The sequence below is a fragment of the Panulirus ornatus genome, chromosome 8 (assembly GCF_036320965.1).
Source record: "Panulirus ornatus isolate Po-2019 chromosome 8, ASM3632096v1, whole genome shotgun sequence".
NCBI lineage: Eukaryota > Metazoa > Arthropoda > Malacostraca > Decapoda > Palinuridae > Panulirus > Panulirus ornatus.
In genome coordinates, this window is record NC_092231.1 from 36,249,312 (window position 1) to 36,272,702 (window position 23,391).

The window sequence follows — 23,391 nt, forward strand, 5'->3', positions numbered from 1 at the left end:
TACGTGGACTGAACTACAGATCCTGAACTGCATTAATATTTTTTTCTTTACTTTTATATACAATTTCTGAAGATTATACCAGCATAGACATCCCTGACCGTCAGAAAGTGACACAGTGCCTATGAAAAAAAATAGCTGACAGAGAAGAGGATTATATGTTTAAATTGCATTATTTGCACTTATTTGTATTGCATTTTCTACGGCATTATTTCTCTTTGGTTCACATTCAAGGATAAAAAGGGAGGAACATTTATCAAAATTATATCATTACACTATCGTCTTGTATTATTGCTGTACTTTCTTGTACTTTCTTTCTCTTTCACAAAATAATGATATTTTTGGCATTCGGTATTTCCTGCACTGACGGAATCAGGAAAATGAACTAAATAATACTAGAACTAATGAGATGCAAGGCCCTCGATCTTCGCCATAGCACCAACGTAATTCTACATTGTAGAGAAACCAGGAATTTACAGTTTTATAAATGTATCAATTGGATGTTTCTCTGAATGGAGATATCTAGTTCCTGGAATTTAGGGGTTCATATAACTATTAGACATGGCCTTCATCTATATAAATCTGATTTTCACTAATATTTCACCTCTGCTAGTTTGCATTATGAAATTTTTTGGATGCGAATTGGTCAGTTTCTCCCGTTTGCTCATAGCACAGAGGTTATGAAGCATCGTAGATTGAATAAATTACTCTCAAGGATTTAGGAGTTTTATGTACACCATTGTACACCATTTGTTCGATGGCTTGAGCCCCTGTGGATGAGCGAGTAATAAGAGCACACTGGGACTTTGTGAGTAGTTGATGCTGCAATATTCGCCTCACGGGGAATATCATATGCCACACTTAAGACACCAAGACTTTAAGCTGGCCCATCACGAGCCCCTTAATACCTAAGTTAATATACTCTTGATACTTGGATTAAATGTCATTTGGTGTACATGATAGGGATAATATGAGTAAACAGTCGGCCATGATGGCTCTGTAGATTACATGTTGGCACAATGTACACACACAAGGGGTTAAACTGCTAGATATATTGCGTCAAAAGGTATGTGTTTGGATTCGTTTCATTAGTCCAGGAGTTGAACAGCTTCTTGTAACTATAATACTTACACGAATATCTCGAAAATAGAAATAGTTTTATCTATCAGTCATGTTGCCTCGATATATATGATAAAGATTGGTGTGCTCCGTCAAAGTGCGATGTATTTTATCAATCAGCAATTCTGTCTGTACTTTTTTTGTTTACCCACAATACCAGTACGTGGGGTTTTGTTGTATCCACCAGTAAAACTTCAGTAGTTATCTTTAGCAATTTTCAAGCAATTTTGAACAGAATTTAAGGATCCTGAGGTTATGCGTGGATTGCTGCAAACCCACAATACCAATATATGGGTTTTCGTTGTATCTCCCAGTAAGATGTCTGTGGTTATTTCTATCAACCATCAAACTAATCTGAGCAGAGGTTAAGAGCCATGAAATAGTGTGTAGGTTGCACCAATGGACGACTTTGAACTGTATTCGTGGTCGAGTATATTGTGCTAGGCTTATCGGTTGCGGAGGTCCTTTGAGGCCGTTAGTGTCAGGTATAACAAAAAGAAAAAAAAAATTCTGACTCTTTCTTAAGGTGTTCAAGATGATCTAAGGCCATACACGCCCTCATTGCATATATGGCACATGATATTAGCCCGTGGCAGTTCGCCGTATCTGCTGCCGACATTAAAAAGTTGAAAGATTGGTTGGTCTTCTTTGCGAAATCAGTTTATTGCTTATATTAGTATAGTGAGTATATTAACCTTAGGAAGATCGTGCCCATGGACACATCATAGCCTAATGTTTCAAGTAGAAAAGAAGCATGAATAGAATATTTGATAATTTGATTTTATTTATGTTAGTATGTCAAGGGATGTTAGAGGTGTATAATATTTTGTTCCATGAAATTGTGTTTAGGCAAAGAAGCGCTAGAACCTGTCTCTCACAAGAGGCAACAGGTCCATCCAGGATCACATTAAGGCATAATTGAAGCTTTGTTACTTATACATTTTAAAACATAATTTCTTAAGAACTTTGAGCTATCTTTAGAAAGTAGAAGACAAACACGAAAAGTGTTTGATTCATTGTATCATCACAACCAGTATGGTACGGACGCTCATTGGCGCTCATAATCTCCGAAGACAGTCCTTTTCTCCCCACAAGGGTAGTGCAACCACACATCCTGCACCTGGAAATTGCTTTGGGGAAATTCATCGTCATACTCCTCAGAAACTGTTTAAGATTCTCATATACCTGTTGGTGTATCTCCTGTTTGCGCTCCTGTAGTTTTCCTCAAGAACTCTGGTGCACTTAAGCCATTCCTTCGTCAGGAAGTCCTCAGGTCCTGATATTCAGTCGCAACTCTTACCTAGTCATCCTTGCATGTGTGTTGTCCTTGGTGTCAATATTATTGAGATCGGGATGCGATTAGCAAAGTTCATAGCTTCCGGCGCCGTTCCTACCCTTGGCACACAACTCGGCTAGATTTTGTCCATGCTTGGAACTCTCCATCCGTTCCCTCTGATTGGGATATTAAGGAAGTGTTCGGCTGTGGTTGGAGTATAACTCGTTCGTCGTACCAAAACGATTTAAGAACTGGCTTATCTCTTGCAACTGTAGAGGCCGTATGGCTTGGGAATCCATAGGCTTCTAGCTATAGAGTGAAATAGTCATTGTCGATATAGTTCTATCTGTTCCAGGCCTTTGTGACTGGTTGTGATCCCTATATGGCGACTGTGATAAAACGGCAGAGAATCTCGGCCTCTCCGCTTGGATCCATTCTTGTCACACGCAATTCATAACACTTCTGCGTTGTGACACGTGCCACTCTTGTAAAAGTTCTAACAGAGTTTGCTGTTTTCTTCATCTTAAGATGACCGTTGGGATGAATATGCGATGGCAAGCTGCATCGTCGGTACAGCGGTCTGTCAGGACTTTCTGACATAGCCATCTCCTGATGGTGCTCCAAGACCCTGTTTAACCTCAGAACGTTCCACTGTGTCCAGTAGCTCTTGGTGATGTGACACTTGGTTGCTAACTTTCCCAAATCGGCTTGGCTGAATTCCACATGTGATGCACGGTGGGCTGTTAATCTCGGTCCTCCTCTAGTGGCCTTATGATATTCGCTACGTCGCAAGCACCCAGGGAATTGACCAGGCAACATTTGTGCACGGGAACGTCTCTCCTGCATTGGCGGTGAGTTAAACCACGCATGTAGGTGCTGCTGGCTGTGACGGGCTTTCCTAGGAATAGCCAGTCTCTCCTAGCTTTGATTAATCGATCTAATTCCCTGTCCCTCTGAAGTCCTTATGTCCTAGGCCTACACTCCACAGGTGTCCCATCTTTACATATGCCCATTATGGTCTCATTTCCTACTATTCAGCGCCGATGGATAATTCCTTTCTCATTTGGAGAGCCAGTTACCATACGTGGCCTCAGAATAACATTCCCTTCGGCCTTCCTTGTCAACACGGAGCGTGGTTCCCGCGCTGCTGTATCCCCCTCAACCCGGAAGATATGCAGGTCCCGTTGCACCGCTGTCGGCAATCATATCTAGGTCCTGGATGCTCGTTTTCCTTGCCATAAACCCGTCTAACCTGAAATGGTCGCCTCACTCTGGCTAGACTACGATAGACTCGACCTCCAGTACACTGATCCAAGGATTTCTGTATTTGGGCTGACCTGGCCCACTCGAACAGCAATGTCGATGCCTCGCTGCCCAGATGAACACTTCCGACCACCAGGTACCCCGCTTGTACTATCCATTCCAGATCGAGTGCCAGAGCTTCTGCAGAGCCTCCCTTGGTGTTATGACTCTGGTCCTGAGTACAAAGGACCACGTTCTGGTTCTGTAATGCCTATGCATTGCGTCCACTAAGGTCTTGTAGCAGTGCAGCTCCCAACGTACAGGTGTCTTCCTGTATTACCAGGCATGACCATGTCCTTGTGAGAGGTTCAGGTTTGTTATGATTTAGGACTGAGTGTCGAGTGCCCTGCTCACCTGTTATCCCAGTATTATCCTGACGCTTGCTGGTCCTTGCGACCCATGTGCTGGTCTCTCCCGTCCATACGATGGTCTCTGTGGTCTGCAAACTGGTTCCTTAGGTTCACACCTTTCACACTGTCTTTCATTCTAGTTACTGTCTGGGTAGGTACGCTTAGCGGCTGCCCTTGTACATGCTGTCAGAACTATGCTTCTTACTTTCCATTCAACTGGCCTGGCCATTGCCCCTACTGAGCACCACCTCTCCTTACTGGTCCAGCTGCTGAGTATTGTTGCCTCCTTGTTCCTCCTCCTGGCCTAGTCATGGTACAGGACCATCTGCATGCTGCTCCTGCTGACCTAGCCCCTGTGCCTGCTTCACAGGCAATTCCTACAACTCCTGCTTGATCATATATATAAAATCCTCTGCCTCACGCTTTACGTAGCCCGACAACTTTCCATCATTTCGTTCTTGGCTGTTTCCTGCTGCTTCTGAGCCCTCTGCTTTATCACGTCTACCTGCTGTTGTTGAAGCTACTGCTGCAGCTGTTGTCTTAGGATATCAGACATTAGCTGATGCTCAGATACGGTCAAGTATTTGTGATCAGGTCGCTACACATCTGATGCTGTTACTGCGTCAGGCTGTCGGACATGTGTCTCAACATCGTGATCGCCTCCGTCGGGTTCATCTCCGTTCCCTGAATCGTTCCTGGCCGTCTGGTTCTGTCTTCAGGAGCGTACTCCTGTCTGACTATTATAAGACATCATTGTTTCCACAAGTCCCACACTCTTTGGCTGTAGGAGGAGTGTAGGGTTATGCGGCTGAACTGCGTTTCGAAGTCGAGGTTTATCCCAATGTGTGACTGATTCTTTCAGTTGTATTTAAGAAAAGAAATCGGTGACGGGCTCTGTCTAGCCTCAGCAATATGTACGACATTACCTTTCAAGAAGAATGTTCAGGAAGGTTACGCTGGCTGCTTGCGACGTGACACAGGGTGAAGAGTTCCTTCTCTTCGAATCCAGCTGAGGAACTGGTTCACTCTGGGCGACGCACTCATCTGAATCATACAGAAGACCTCGGTCGACACACTTACACCACAGCCTGCCTGAGATGCAGAGGCAGATCCTATCACACTGCCAGACTCTCGCCCGCACATTACGAGCCTTCGTAATGCTGGGGTTATCGCTGCCAGCCATGATGTAACCTGGGCCAGGTTCGAATCCTGGACAGGGTAACCGCCTCGCATCCAAACCACCTGCTGGTCCTTCCATTTATGTGTGTGTGTGTGTGGCGTAGGCTGATGATGTGTGTGTGTGTGTGTGTGTGTGTGTGTGTGTGTGTGTGTGTGTGTGTGTGTGTGTGTGTGTGTGCGTGTGACGTAGGCTGATGTGGTGCCCAAATTTCCCGTTAAGACACCGTCAGTGATCATTGTGGACACAGAACTTGATTGGTTTTCCCTAGAAGTACAATTGTACCCACGATGATACGACCCTCAAACGTGGCTTTACGACCCTTGAACATGACGATACGACCCTTGAGAACGACGGTACGACCCTTGAGCACGACGGTACGACCCCTGAGCACAACGGTACGACCCCTGAGCACGACGGTACGACCCCTGAGCACAACAGTACGACCCCTGAGTACGACTGTACGACCCCTGAGCACGACGGTACGACACTTGAACATGGTGGTATGACCCTTGAGCATGAAGGTACGACCCTTGAGATTGGCGGTATGACCCTTGAGCACGAAGGTAACGACCCTTGAGCACGACGGTACGACCCTTGAGCACGACGGTACGACCCTTGAGCACGACGGTACGATCCTTGAGCACGACGGTACGATCCTTGAGCACGACGGTACGACCCTTGAGCACGACGGTACGACCCTTGAGCACGACGGCACGATCCTTGAGCACGACGGTACGATCCTTGAGCACGACGGTACGATCCTTGAGCACGACGGTACGATCCTTGAGCACGACGGTACGATCCTTGAGCTTGGCGACACGACTCTTCAGCACGACCGCGACCCTTAGGGTTGATGGATGACCTATGACCTGACCCTTATGAGTCGACTCCTCGCCCTTGGTCTGTGTCCTCCAGAGTCAGTGCACAGTCCTCCTCCTCCTCCTTCTCTCGCTCCTCCTCCTCCTGCTTTTCTTCCTCTTCCTCCTCCTCCTCCTCCTCCTCCTGCTTCTCCTCCTCCTCCTCCTCCTCCTCCTCCTCCTCCTTCTCTTCCTCTTCCTCCTCCTCCTCCTTCTCTTCCTCTTCCTCCTCCTCCTCCTCCTCCTGCTGCTTCTCTCCCACTCCTCAAACGTTTGCTTACAACCGCTCATGTCTAGCGGTTAGCGTTGCTGGCCCCGATGCTTCCACGGGCTGTCCAAGGTTCGAATCCTAGTTTCATAGATGGAAATTTATTTGAATCTGCTCATTTATACAGCTGACTGGTGGTAAGAATATGAAAGTTAATAGAGGAGTATTTAGTGTAGACAACGTCATCATACATTTATGTCACAGTGACTTGAGCAAGAAGGTTGATGACCTGACACAGGCGTAGTGACCTGGGTAGTAAGGTCGGGTTTTGTTACCCGAGTGTCCTCTGACTCCACAGGGGTTCCCATACTACCCTCACTGACTCCACAGGGGTTCCCATACTACCCTCACTGACTCCACAGGGGTTCCCATACTACCCTCACTGACTCCACAGGGGTTCCCATACTACCCTCACTGACTCCACAGGGGTTCCTATACTACCCTCACTGACTCCACAGGGGTTCCTATACTACCCTCACTGACTCCACAGGGGTTCCCATACTACCCTCACTGACTCCACAGGGGTTCCCATACTACCCTCACTGACTCCACAGGGGTTCCCATACTACCCTCACTGACTCCACAGGGGTTCCCATACTACCCTCACTGACTCCACAGGGGTTCCCATACTACCCTCACTGACTCCACAGGGGTTCCCATACTACCCTCACTGACTCCACAGGGGTTCCCATACTACCTTCACTGACTCCACAGGGGTTCCCATACTACCCTCACTGACTCCACAGGGGTTCCCATACTACCTTCACTGACTCCACAGGGGTTCCCATACTACCCTCACTGACTCCACAGGGGTTCCCATACTACCTTCACTGACTCCACAGGGGTTCCCATACTACCCTCACTGACTCCACAGGGGTTCCCATACTACCCTCACTGACTCCACAGGGGTTCCCATACTACCCTCACTGACTCCACAGGGGTTCCTATACTACCCTCACTGCCTGCTTCACTACCGTGTATGATGTGATCCTGGTAACATCTACTGGTGTCTATGTTGTCCTCCATCTGTGATATGTTACTATTTGCTGCTGAAGATGTGTTGAAATACACGAAAGCGCTTAAGCAAATTTTCCTGCTTTGATTACCCCTTGTGGTCTACAAGTTCATATATAAATGTATATTTTTTCATACATATTCGCCATTTCCCACGTTAGTGAGGTAGTGCTAAGAACATAGGATTCAATCTAAGAGGGAAAAACTTCACTTGGCCCCCTTCTCTGTTCCTACTTTTCGAAAACTAAAAACAAGAGGGGAGGATTTCCAGTCCCCAGCTCCCTCCCCTTTAAGTCGCCTTCAGCGACACGCAGGGAATACGTGGGAAGTATTCTTTATCCCCTATCCCCCGGGATAATCTCTCTCTCTATCTGTCTACATATATATATATATATATATATATATATATATATATATATATATTTTTTTTTTTTTTTTAATTTATACTTTGTCGCTGTCTCCCGCGTTGGCGAGGTAGCGCAAGGAAACAGACGAAAAAATGGCCCAACCCACCCACATACACATGTATATACATACACGTCCACACACGCAAATATACATACACGTCCACACACGCAAATATACATACCTATGCATCTCAACATATACATATATATACACACACAGACATATACATATATACACATGCACATAATTCATACTGTCTGCCTTTATTCATTCCCATCGCCACCCCGCCACACAAGAAATAACAACCCCCTCATGTGTGCGAGGTAGCGCTAGGAAAAGACAACAAAGGCCCTATTCGTTCACACTCAGTCTCTAGCTGTCATGTAATAATGCACCGAAACCACAGCTCCATTTCCACATCCAGGCCCCACACAACTTTCCATGGTTTACCTCAGACGCTTCACATGCCCTGGTTCAATCCATTGACAGCACGTCGACCCCGGTATACCACATCATTCCAATTTACTCTATTCCTTGCACGCCTTTCACCCTCCTGCATGTTCAGGCCCCGATCACACAAAATCTTTTTCACTCCATCTTTCCACTTCCAGTTTGGTCTCCCACTTCTCCTCGTTCCCTCCACCTCTGTCACATATATCCTCTTGGTCAATCTTTCCTCACTCATTCTCTCCATGTGACCAAACCATTTCAAAACACCCTCTTCTACGCTCTCAAGCACACTCTTTTTATTTCCACACATCTCTCTCACCCTTACATTACTTACTCGATCAAACCACCTCACACCACATATAGTCCTCAAACATCTCATTTCCAGCACATCCACCCTCCTGCGCACAACTCTATCCATAGCCCACGCCTCGCAACCATACAACATTGTTGGAACCACTATTCCTTCAAACATACCCATTTTTGCTTTACGAGATAATGCTCTCGACTTCCAAACATTCTTCAACTTGCGCCCCCTCCCCCACCCTATGAGTCACTTCCGCTTCCATGGTTCCATCCGCTGTCAGATCCACTTCCAGATATCTAAAACACTTTACTTCCTCCAGTTTTTCTCCATTCAAACTTACCTCCCAATTGACTTGACCCTCAACCCTACTGTACCTAATAACCTTGCTCTTATTCACATTTACTCTCAACTTTCTTCTTTCACACACTTTACCAAACTCAGTCACCAGCTTCTGCAGTTTCTTACATGAATCAGCCACCAGCGCTGTATCATCAGCGAACAACAACTGACTCACTTCCCAAGCTCTCTCATCCACAACAGACTGCATACTTGCCCCTCTTTCCAAAACTCTTGCATTCACCTCCCAAACAACCCCATCCATAAACAAATTAAACAACCGTGGAGACATCACACACCCCTACCGCAAACCTACATTCACTGAGAACCAATCACTTTCCTCTCTTCCTACACGTACACATGCCTTACATCATCGATAAAAACTTTTCACTGCTTCTAACAACTTGCCTCCCACACCATATATTCTTAATACCTTCCACAGAGCATCTCTTTCAACTCTATCATATGCCTTCTCCAGATCCATAAATGCTGCATACAAATCCATTTGCTTTTCTAAGTATTTCTCACATACATTCTTCAAAGCAAACACCTGATCCACACATCCTCTACCACTTCTGAAACCACACTGCTCTTCCCCAATCTGATGCTCTGTACATGCCTTCACCCTCTCAATCAATACCCTCCCATATAATTTACCAGGAATGCTCAACAAACTTATGCCTCTGTAATTTGAGCACTCACTCTTATCCCCTTTGCCTTTGTACAATGGCACTATGCAAGCATTCCGCCAATCCTCAGGCACCTCACCATGAATCATACACACATTAAATAACCTTACCAACTAGTCAACAATACAGTCACCCCCTTTTTTAATAGATTCCACTGCAATACCATCCAAACCTGCTGCCTTGCCGGCTTTCATCTTCCGTAAAGCTTTTACTACCTCTTCTCTATTTACCAAATCATTTTCCCTAACCCTCTCACTTTGCACACCACCTCGACCAAAACACCCTGTATCTGCCACTCTGTCATCAAACACATTCAACAAACTTCAAAATACTCACTCCATCTCCTTCTCACATCACCACTACTTGTTATCATCTCCCCATTAGCGCCCTTCACTGAAGTTCCCATTTGCTCCCTTGTCTTACGCACTTTATTTACCTCCTTCCAGAACATCTTTTTATTCTCCTTGAAATTTAATGATATATATATATATATATATATATATATATATATATATATATATATATATATATATATATATATATATATATATATATATCATAAATGGAATATGTTGAGAGAATCTCTTACACATTAGACGTAGATGAAATAGAATTATAAAGTAATACATGATTTTTTTCATAATCACAATTTCATATCATTCTTTTACATGATGGTACAGAGGGGAAAAGAGAGCCATGAAGTTTGTTATCCCAAGAATTTGGCGTGAACTCACTGACCATTCAAGCAACTGCTACTTCTGCATGATGGACCTTCCAAACGTCGGACTGGCAAGACTTCACCTACTTTCACGTATCCGGACTTTCACTGTACATAAAATTAAACCTTATGAAACTCTTTGTCACAGCTCTAGGTAAGGCGTCTGCAGCCTTCAAGTACCTTCAAGACATCTTCGCTAAGCTGTCTGAGGCAAGGGTCAATGCCTGTGTCTTCGTCGGACCACAGATAAAGAAGGACCTGGAGTGCAAGGAATTCCCCAAGATGTTCGCTAGGAAGGAGGAAGCAGCTTGGTACAGCTGTGTCGCAGTGGGTCGGGGCTGCCTGGGCAATACGTATGTGGAGCTGGTTGAGACTACGGTGAAGAACTACGGCAATATGGATTGCAGGATGTCCCTCAAAGTCCATATCCTTAACGCTCATCTGGATCAATTCATGGAGAACATGGGAGCGTATTCGGAGGAGCAAGGCGAGCGCTTCCACCAGGATATACTAGGCTTTGAACGTCGCTACCAAGGAACATACAACGAGAACATGATGGCAGATTAAATTTGGTGTCTGATTCGTGAAAGTGATTTACAGTACAGTCGTAACTCTCGAAAAACTACTCACTTCTAAATATTTTGTGGTCAATTTATGTTTAGCATTAGTGTGAATACATATTAGATTCATATCTTGTATTTCTGCCTTTATGTGGATAAACATGTACAAATTGGCCCGTTGTCCAATTGGAAATAGGTCTATTACAAAATATCGTTTTCCTGGTCACAAAAGCAAAGTTTGAAGGGAATGATAGCCTGTTTCCCTACTTCTTACGCATAAGTAATTAGGTTATAGCACTTACTACCCAGGAACATAAATTGTGTTACACAATGTTATCTGGGAAAGCCAGATATCAGAGGAGCTGATGGTCCGCGACGAGATTATCTGCCGGAGGACAGTATATGGGATGGATTGATAACAGAAGACCTGCTGGTTCATGACGAGGCTATCAGGCCTGGAGGACAGTACATGGGGAACTCAAATAACACAAAGGCTGATGGCCTACGACGAGATAGTCTGCTGGAAGAGAGTAATGGTACCCTGTATTCCTACTGTGCCGACAAGAACGGAATAATCAAGCAGAGGAGCAGCCTTTTCTCGTGAGGATCGCCACTGGTGACGATCCTTTCCGCTAAAGGACGGAAAAGAAATAAAAGATGCCACGCTTCGGCATTCAGTGAGTGAGCTGAGACGATCCTTCGCTGATATGCGTCCGCAATTCGCCCAGTATATTGCTCGCTGGGTCTTTTAAGGTCTTCGTCAACTCTGTGACCAGCTGAAGAATGGTAGATGATAGTTCATGATCCTGAAATTAAGCGTTTTTGATCATGCTATTGAAGTGTGACGAAGGATTCATACAATCGCGATAACTTGAAAGAGAATCAGTAACCTAATTAGAATGCGATTAGATTAACAGATATGTATTTGATAAGAGGTTCATTGTCCTGTGGAATCACGATATCTAATGTGCATTATATCTAAGGGCTTGGGGTAGTGTGGGGACACTCTGTATGTCTAGTAACACTACGTCCCACATACGGGTACAACATCCCAAGCATACTTTTGCATATTGACACACTTCTCTCCCTCATACTGTCTAATTCTAATTCTTTCACCTCATCCTGTCTTTTCATTACACTCATACTGCTCTACTCTATGCTCCCGCCTCATACTTTGTCTCTCCCAGTATTACACTCATACTGTCTCACTCTACCCTTCCACCTCATGCAATGTCTCTCCTACCATATCCCTCATACTGCCTTACTCTAACCTTCCGCCTCATACTTTGTCTTTCCCAGCATTACCCTGATCCTGCCTCACTCTCACCATCCACCTCACACACTGTCTCCCCCAGCATCCTCCTCCCTTCATCTCCCTTCATCTCCTTTTATCTCCCTTCCTTAACCAGTCAGGGAGACGTCTCTCGTATGTCCTCACCGTCTCTGTACTCACCCTTCACTCCCTCAACCTTGCGCCCCTGGCGCACATGACTTTTGACTACTTGAGCACGATGGTACGACCCTTGAGCACGATGGTAAGACCCTGAAGCATGATGGGACGACCCTTGAGCACGATGGTACGACCCTTCAGTACGATGGGACGACTTTAAACATGATGGTACGACCATTGAGCATGATGGTACGACCTGTGAGCACGATGGTACGACCCTTGAGCACGATGGGACGACCTGTGAGCACGATGGTACGACCTTTGAGCACGACAAACCCTTGGGATATGTGCTGGCCTCAGGCGTGATCTTCAAGGGCCAGGCTATCGGACTCCAAAGGCCTTACTGTCGTGCTCAAGGGTCGTACCTTTGTGCACAAAGGCTGTGCTATCATGCACAAGGCTGCATATTCGTACTCAAGGGCGTACCGTCGTACTCAAGGGCCGTACCGTCGTGCTCAAGAGTCGTACCGTTAAGCTTAAGGGTCGTACCATCGTGTACAAGGGCCATACCGTCGTGCTCAAGAGTCGTACCATCGTGCTCAAGGGTCGCACCTTTGTGCTTAGGGGCCGTACCTTTGTGCACAAGGGTCGTACCGTCGTGCTCAAGGCTCACATCTCTGTGTACAAGGGTCGTACCGTCGTGCTCAAGGCTCACATCTCTGTGCACAAGGGTCGTACCGTCGTGCACAAGAAGACAAAGTTCTCTGACGTCACTCGGTCTGGACTCCTTATCTCGAGGCAGAATCAGAGAGAGACGATAGGTTATCAACCATGTCTGGGGTCATTACGGGTCATCGCTCCCAGGAACCAGAAGTGGACCATTAGCACGAACAACCTCCAAGAGAGAGAGAGAGAGAGACATACCTCCAATACCCAGAGTTCACTCCAAGCCAGAGCACGCTGTCACTCCAATCCTCCCCACAGGTCCAAGAATAAATAGACCAAGACTGGATGGTAAAAATCTTACTCATAGCGCAAAAGGGTAGGAATTCTGCTGTTGTCCTGGATGTGTTGTCATCAGAGGTGATGGTATAGCAGATATTTAGCCTAAAGCAGCTATATCTAGCGGTCTGTGTACGAGAATCATAACTGTGAGACAATTCTCAGTCGACTGAGAATGGGTCGTATTGACCCATAGCCAGCCCATGGAGGGGAGACCCGTGCCTTGTATTTGAGACATATATGCATGTGCAGATCACCATGGAACACGTACTTAGTGAATGGTAAAAATATAAGAGTCTACTTTATGTTATGTTATGTTATGTTATGTTATGTTATTTTATGTTATGTTATAAGTATGAGTTTGTATTTGTGGGATGAGAGAGTGGATCTTAGGTTTGGTGTGGGGACAGAGGGCCAGCTGGAATGCAACCCATTTTTTTAATCTGTAAAACTGTGTTTGCTTAACATGGATGTATGTTATAACAATGACAAGGATAAAGATGTTGGTGACATTTCATCCGTTAATTTTGATATAGATGTACTGATGGTTTTTCTACAGGAAGCCAAAATAGTGGGTTTTGTTTAGCTTCATGCTTTTAGGTACCTTATAGAGGAAGACAAAAGATAAATACTTTTTATGAATGGTTTTAAGGGTTTTAGTGATATTCATGACAAAACGCTGAATAATCGTATGGTTCCAGCCTTTCACAAATTCAAAATAAGATCAGATCCCATGCAATGCTCCTCCCTGTGTCTCATGACCACTCCCAGGCACCAGAACACTACCCTCCCTCCCACAGTGCTCCTCCCTGTGGTTCATCACTCCCACCAGACATCAGCTCTAGACCCTCCCTGAGCTCCCTACCACACGACTAGTAGTCGACAAAGCCCACAGACCCTGGCGAGGTCTTCCCATATTGGCGTTCAACATAGCTGCTCAGTGATTTCATTCGAGTCATCACGCAACGTTACGATGTGCTCTGCTATGTCACTCATTTCGACGTTGTCAGGTATTACCTCACTGTCGACTGTACGCCATGCTGTAGTGATGTACGGTGCGTGTTGTTATGATGAAAGGAATGTGTGGCGCATATCCTTCAGCACAACGCTACGGTAGTCTAGATCTGACACTGTAGGACCATGTGCATACGCACACACACATCATATATATATATATATATATATATATATATATATATATATATATATATATATATATATATATATATATATCATACAAACCTCCAACAGCCAGGATCGAACCCGGGACCCCTGCATGGTAGCACTCCCGCCTGCCACACAGGGGTCCTGGGTTCGATCCTGGTTGTTGGAGGCTAGTATGCTATATATATATATATATATATATATATATATATATATATATATATATATATATATATATATATATATATATATATATATATATATATATATCATACAAACCTCCAACAGCCAGGATCGAACCCGGGACCCCTGCATGGTAGCACTCCCGCCTGCCACACAGGGGTCCTGGGTTCGATCCTGGTTGTTGGAGGCTAGTATGCTATATATATATATATATATATATATATATATATATATATATATATATATTCATTTATCTATTTTGCTTTGTCGCTGTCTCCCGCGTTAGCGAGATAGCGCAAGGAAACAGACGAAAGAATGGCCCAACCCACCCACAACACATGTATATACATACACGTCCACACACGCAAATATACATACCTATACATCTCAACGTATACATATATATATACATACACAGACATATACATATATACACCTGTACACAATTCATACTGTCTGCCTTTATTTATTTCCATCGCCACCTCGCCACACATGGAATAACAACCCCCTCCCCCCCTCATGTGTGTGAGGTACCGCTAGGAAAAGACAACAAAGGCCCCATTCGTTCACACTCAGTCCCTAACTGTCATGTAATAATGCACCGAAACCACAGCTCCCTTTCCATATCCAGGCCCTACAGAACTTTCCATGGTTTACCCCAGACGCTTCACATGCCCTGGTTCAATCCATTGACAGCACGTCGACCCCGGTATACCACATCGTTCCAATTCGCTCTATTCCTTGCACGCCTTTCACCCTCCTGCATGTTCAGGCCCCGATCACTTAAAATCTTTTTCACTCCATCTTTCCACCTCCAATATGGTCTTCCACTTCTCCTCGTTCCCTCCACCTCTGACACATATATCCTCTTGGTCAATCTTTCCTCACTCATTCTCTCCATGTGACCAAACCATTTCAAAACACCCTCTTCTGCTCTCTCAACAACACTCTTTTTATTTCCACACATCTCTCTTACCCTTACATTACTTACTCGATCAAACCACCTCACACCAAATATTGTCCTCAAACATCTCATTTCCAGCACATCCACCCTCCTGCGCACAGCTCTATCAATAGCCCACGCCTCGCAGCCATACAACAGTGTTGGAACCACTATTCTTTCAAACATACCCATTTTTGCTTTCCGAGATAATGTTATCGACTTCCAAACATTCTTCAAGGCTCCCAGAATTTTCGCCCCCTCCCCCACCCTATGATTCACTTCCACTTCCATGGTTCCATCCGCTGCCAGATCCACTCCCAGATATCTAAAACACTTTACTTCCTCCAGTTTTTCTCCATTCAAACTTACCTCCCAATTGACTTGACCCTCAACCCTACTGCACCTAATAACCTTGCTCTTATTCGCATTTACTCTTAACTTTCTTCTTCCACACACTTTACCAAACTCAGTCACCAGCTTCTGCAGTTTCTCACATGAATCAGCCACCAGCGCTGTATCATCAGCGAACAACAACTGACTCACTTCCCAAGCTTTCTCATCCCCAACAGACTGCATACTTGCCCCTCTTTCCAAAAAATCTTGCATTCACCTCCCGAACAACCCCATCCATAAACAAATCAAACAACCATGGCGACATCATACACCCCTGCCGCAAACCTACATTCACTGAGAACCAATCACTTTCCTCTCTTCCTACACGTACACATGCCTTACATCCTCGATAAAAACTTTTCACTGCTTCTAACAACTTGCCTCCCACACCATATATTCTTAATACCTTCCACAGAGCATCTCTATCAACTCTATCATATGCCTTCTCCAGATCCATAAATGTTACATACAAATCCATTTGCTTTTCTAAGTATTTCTCACATACATTCTTCAAAGCAAACACCTGATCCACACATCCTCTACCACTTCTGAAACCAACCTGCTCTTCCCCAATCTGATGCTCTGTACATGCCTTCACCCTCTCAATCAAATACCCTCCCATATAATTTACCAGGAATGCTCAACAAACTTATACCTCTGTAATTTGAGCACTCACTCTTAACCCCTTTGCTATGTACAATGGCACTATGCAAGCATTCCGTCAATCCTCAGGCACCTCACCATGAATCATACATACATTAAATAACCTTACCAACCAATCAACAATACAGTCACCCCCTTTTATAATAAATTCCACTATAATACCATCCAACCCTGCTGCCTTGCCGGCTTTCATCTTCCGCAAAGCTCCCACTACCTCTTCTCTGTTTACCAAATCATTTTCCCTAACCCTCTCACTCTGCACACCACCTCGACCAAAACACCCTATATCTGCCACTCTATCATCAAACACATTCAACAAACCTTCAAAATACTCACTCCATCTCCTTCTCACATCACCACTACTTGTTATCACCTCCCCATTTGCCCCCTTCACTGAAGTGCCCATTTGCTCCCTTGTCCTTCGCACCTTATTTACCTCCTTCCAAAACATCTTATATATATATATATATATATATATATATATATATATATATATATATATATATATATATATATATATATACATATATATATATATATATATATATATATATATATATATATATATATATATATATATATATATATATATATATATATATATATATATATATATATATATGTGTGTGTATATATATATCCCTAGGGATAGGGGAGAAAGAATACTTCCCACGTATTCCCTGCGTGTCGTAGAAGGCGACTAAAAGGGGAGGGAGCGGGGGGCTGGAAATCCTCCCCTCTCAATTTTTTTTAATTTTCCAAAAGAAGGAACAGAGAAGGGGGCCAGGTGAGGATATTCCCTCAAAGGCCCAGTCCTCTGTTCTTAACGCTACCTCGCTAACGCGGGAAATGGCGAATAGTTTGAAAAAAAAAGGAAAATATATATATATATATATATATATATATATATATATATATATATATATATATATATATATATATATATATATTATATATTTTATTTTTTTATTATACTTTGTCGCTGTCTCCCGCGTTTGCGAGGTAGCGCAAGGAAACAGACGAAAGAAATGGCCCAACCCCCCCCCCCACACACATGCATATACATACGTCCACACACGCAAATATACATACCTACACAGCTTTCCATGGTTTACCCCAGACGCTTCACATGCCTTGCTTCAATCCACTGACAGCACGTCAACCCCGGTATACCACATCGCTCCAATTCACTCTATTCCTTGCCCTCCTTTCACCCTCCTGCATGTTCAGGCCCCGATCACACAAAATCCTTTTCACTCCATCTTTCCACCTCCAATTTGGTCTCCCTCTTCTCCTTGTTCCCTCCACCTCCGACACATATATCCTCTTGGTCAATCTTTCCTCACTCATCCTCTCCATGTGCCCAAACCACTTCAAAACACCCTCTTCTGCTCTCTCAACCACGCTCTTTATATTTCCACACATCTCTTACCCTTACGTTACTCACTCGATCAAACCACCTCACACCACACATTGTCCTCAAACATCTCATTTCCAGCACATCCATCTTCCTGCGCACAACTCTATCCATAGCCCACGCCTCGCAACCATACAACATTGTTGGAACCACTATTCCTTCAAACATACCCATTTTTGCTTTCCGAGATAATGTTCTCGACTTCCACACATTCTTCAAGGCCCCCAGGATTTTCGCCCCCTCCCCCACCCTATGATCCACTTCCGCTTCCATGGTTCCATCCGCTGCCAGATCCACTCCCAGATATCTAAAAGACTTCACTTCCTCCAGTTTTTCTCCATTCAAACTCACCTCCCAATTGACTTGCCCCTCAACCCTACTGTACCTAATAACCTTGCTCTTATTCACATTTACTCTTAACTTTCTTCTTTCACACACTTTTCCAAACTCAGTCACCAGCTTCTGCAGTTTCTCACATGAATCAGCCACCAGCGCTGTATCATCAGCGAACAACAACTGACTCACTTCCCAAGCTCTCTCATCCCCAACAATATATATATATATATATATATATATATATATATATAATATATATATATATATATATATATATATATATATATATATATATATATATATATATATATATATATATATATATATATTCCTATGAGTCCACGGGGAAAATGAAACACAATAAGTTCCCAAGTGCACTTTCGTGTAATAATCACATCATCAGGGGAGACACAAGAGAGAAATATAAGTTAGGTGATATACATCGAAGAGACGAAGCTAGGACGCCATTTGGTAAACATGCGATTGTCAAAGACATACAACGAGCGTTCATAAACTTATCATATTACAACTTTTATCAACAATTATCTAATTTGTATAGACCATCACTAATATTAAGATTATAATTCTTTGTGTATTTGATAATAGAATATTCAATGATATTTCTCGTTGTAATAGATGTAGAGTTGATAACTGAGATGGCATTATTCCAGTCAATACAATGATCATAGTTTTTAACGTGATTAAACAAGGCACTTCATTCTTGTCCTGTCCTTATACTATATCTATGTTGCTTAAGTCTAACAGAAAGATCCCTGCCAGTCTGCCCAACATAAAATTTATCACAATTTCCACATGGCACTTTATAGATGCATCCAATGCATCCAAGAGAATTTTCTGGTGAATTCCTGATCAAGATATTCTTTATAGTATTATTGTTGCTAAAGGCAACATTTACATTAAAGGATTTAAGCAACATGGGAGGTAAAGTAAAATTATTAATAAAAGGGAGAACTAAAAGATTCTTGATGTCAATGGGAAGGTTGGGCTCAACTCTATAAAATGATTTCTTTGCTAACTTAAGGGATTTATCAATGAAAGATCTAGGGTACTTTAACTTAGATCCAATAGAATTTATCTTCTCAAATTCATCATCAATAAACTCTGGACTGCAAATACGTAATGCCCTAAGGAACAGATTGAAATGACGATAATCTAACTCTGTCATGTTGAAATGAGTAATAATGGATATATGAGTATACATTGGTAGGTTTTCTGTATATGCTAAACTAAAACTTGTTTCCTTGCCTATGGATCATGCAATCTAAAAATGGTAACATACCATTATTTTCATTTTTTACAGTAAATTTGATGGAAGGTACTAAATTGTTAAGTAAGGGGAGAAATATTTGTAAATTTTCATTTGTTGGCCAAACACAAAGAACATCATCTACATACCTATACCAAATTGCATTAGAAGGTAAGATATCCATTAGTAATTTTGTTTCGAAAAATTCCATATAAAGATTACTTAGTACAGGTGAAAGAGGGTTAACCATTGCCATACCAAATTTTTGAGCATAATAATCTCCATTGAATTGAAATACACAGTCTTTTATACACAATCTTATCAGTTCATTGAAAACAGGCTTTGAAACAGGTAAATGAATATCATCCAAGACATCAAATAGATATTCTAGAAGGTCATCAACTGGAACTTTTGTGAAAAGTGAGGAAACATCAAAGCTAACAAGTTTGAGATCAAAATTAACATTGATATTGTTTAGCTTGTTGACTAAATCTACATTGTTCATGATATTAGAATCTGATATCTTACCCACTAAAGGGCTTAATAAAGAAACTAATCATTTTGACACTCTATATGTGATGGAGCCTACTGAACTCACCATAGGTCTTGCTGGAAAATTTTGTTTATGTGTTTTGATAAGTCCATACATATATGGCAATGAAGGGGACAAAGATGACAAACTTTTGATAAGAGAACTATTACCTTTCGACAACAACTTCATTTCTTTATTGAAGTGAGAATTAACTGCTTCTAAGGGAGTTTTACGAAGTTTAGACTATGTTGTGTTATCATTCAAAAGATCATTCATTTTAGATAAATAGTTACTTTTGTCTAAAATCACAACAGTGTTAGCCTTATCTGCTTAGTAATATGTATATCCTTGTCTTTTTTTAAGGTGTTAATAGCTCTTATAAATCTTTTACGGCAATTAGGTTCCACTGGTTTTGACAAACTGGCATACACTAAACTCTCACAGATATTAATTTCATCATTACTTAAATTACTGTATTTCTCTAAATCACAAAAAGACTTTGTGACATCAACACAGCTGGCTTCCCTGTTAGAGCAAACAAAACTCAAACCATAGCCTAACGCACATAGAATTGAATTCGGCAGCATATTTGCTGTTATCAATCTCTTTTTATGTTTTCGAATTTACTCAATATTGATATACCATTAGGCGGGTTCTCAGACACCAGTTGTCCAAGGTTATTTAGACTTTGTGGCCAGAAACGGCAAGGCGATTGATGAAGACAAGGATATCAGTGTGATGAAATATTATAACAATCCGAAAACATGTTCACTCTGGAAGTCTGAGTCGTACCGATATTGTATATGAGTACCGATGCAATATTGGGGACTGTAAGCCCCACCACATGAACTACATTGGACATACAGCCTGTATCCTGAATCGCCGCCTCTCGCTCCACTTACAATAAGGTGGAATCAAACATCATGAAAGCATGGAACGAGACTAACGAGGGAGATTATGGTGAATAACAGTAAAATCATTACTAATTGCAGTGATCAGAAGAGACTGCAGGTATTAGAGAGAAAACACCTGTCATAACCACCGGCATATAGCACTTTGATGGCCCGTCAATAGGATTTAGACCTAACGCCGTTTTAGAACAGGAGGAACGCGTCACTGACGCGCCACAAGCTACCAAGTCCGCCATTTCAGGATAGGGGGGAACGTGCCACTGACCCACCCGATCCTGATGATGCCTCTTTGAAGGCGAACGCTTGATTGAAATGAAACGGGTAATTTTGGACAACTGGGTTTGAACACCCACTTTATGGCAGAATAATGTTGAGAGAATTAGAGAACGTAGAAGAGAAGATTGATAACTTTAGATACGATTTTGTATTCACTTCTATGTGCATCAGAGGATACGAAGTGACCTTCATAACCCTAGGCCCTCTTTCACGGTGCTGGTATGGCATCAAGGCAGCGATCAGTCAGTAGGAGGGACGTAAGTGGACTCCGGAATGAGAAGCTCCTCGACAAGTCTTTACTCCTTTTTGTCCACTGGCGATAACACACCAGCGCCTCTCCTCCTGCAGTGCAACCCCCGTATATCACTACATATCGTGCCTGGACTCGCATTTTCCATTTCCATTCGACAGTCGCCGTTCCTCACCATTAGAAGGCACTTTGGTTGAACCTTTCACCTCGTGCACGGAAATCTGCTCCTGCGCTAGTCAACAGATCACAAGCGCTACTTCAGACTCGTGTATCTAATCATACGGTGTTGGTGGGGGTGTGTGTGGGGTGTGTGTGTCGCTCTGTATGTAGGTGTGGGGGCGGTGTAACACACTGACACGTCTGGGTGCAATAGAGAGAGAGCGGGGTCGTCAAAGACAGCCTTGTCAAGTACCATTCTGGCGAAATGTGATGTCTTCGATGCTTGGCCTGGTGCCGTCTTGAAATGGAAAAGCGATTGACTGTCTCCAGTTTGGACAAATGGTGGCTTCCCCCCCCCCCCCCCCATGTTTCAGGTAACGTATGATTTCATCATATATTCACAGCTCAGCTGATAGTTATACCGTGCATGGCTGGAGAGAGAACAAGGCGTCAGGCATGTGCTCGGCAATGGACGAAAAAGAATAAAGTTATTGTTCCTGATTTCAGATGACGACAGCGACGACGAGAGGCGACGAGAAAAGACGACGAGGGACGACGAGAAAAGACGACGAGGGGCGACGAGAAAAGACGACGAGGGACGACGAGAAAAGACGACGATGAGCGACGAGAAAAGACGACGATGGGCGACGAGAAAAGACGACGAGGGACGACGAGAAAAGACGACGAGGGACGACGAGAAAAGACGACGAGAGGCGACGAGAAAAGACGACGATGGGCGACGAGAAAAGACGACGAGGGGCGACGAGAAATACCTTTGCCACGCGGACACTCTGAGTCGGTAGGTACACACACACACACTCTCTCTCTCTCTCTCTCTCTCTCTCTCTCTCTCTCTCTCTCTCTCTCTCTCTCTCTCTCTCTCTCTCTCTCTCTCTCTCTCTCTCTCTCTCTCTCCTCCTCCTCTCCCCCCAGATCCTTGGTCGTATATCGCTGGCATCATCTCCGCGCCACGTCGTGTTGGCCTTTATTTGGAGAACTGGTCTGGTCGGGAGCGAGCCATTTCTGTCCAGTTTACACACCATCCGTGCAGTTTATATATATATATATATTTTTTTTTTTTGCTGTTGTCGTATCGCCTTTGCAGTTTAGACGGAATCTCTGCAGTTTGTACACCATCTGTGCAGTTTATACTCCATCTGTGCAGTTTATACACCATCTGTGCAGTTTATACACCATCTGTGCAGGTTTATGCACCATCTGTGAGGTTTATGCACCATCTGTGAGGTTTATAAACCATCTGTCCAATTTGTACACCATCTGTGTAACAAATATAGCACTTGCATTGATATTTTTTTCTATAGCCACAACCCCCACGGAAATGAAGCATAGAAAAGTGATGCACTTAAGTATAAGTAAGTTGTTCTTTACATGGTACTTAAAGGTTTTTATAAGTATAATACAAGTTAGAGCAACATATTCTAAGTACAAGACATAGAAGTTTGTAAATACATGAAGTGGAACTAGTAACGCGTTACGAATAGACCAGTGCGTTAAGGCTAGACTAACGCGTTACGGCTAGACCAACGCGTTACGACTAGACTCACGCGTTACGACTAGACTCACGCGTTACGACTAGACTCACGCGTTACGGCTAGACTCACGCGTTACGGCTAGACCAACGCGTTACGGCTAGACTCACGCGTTACGACTAGAGGC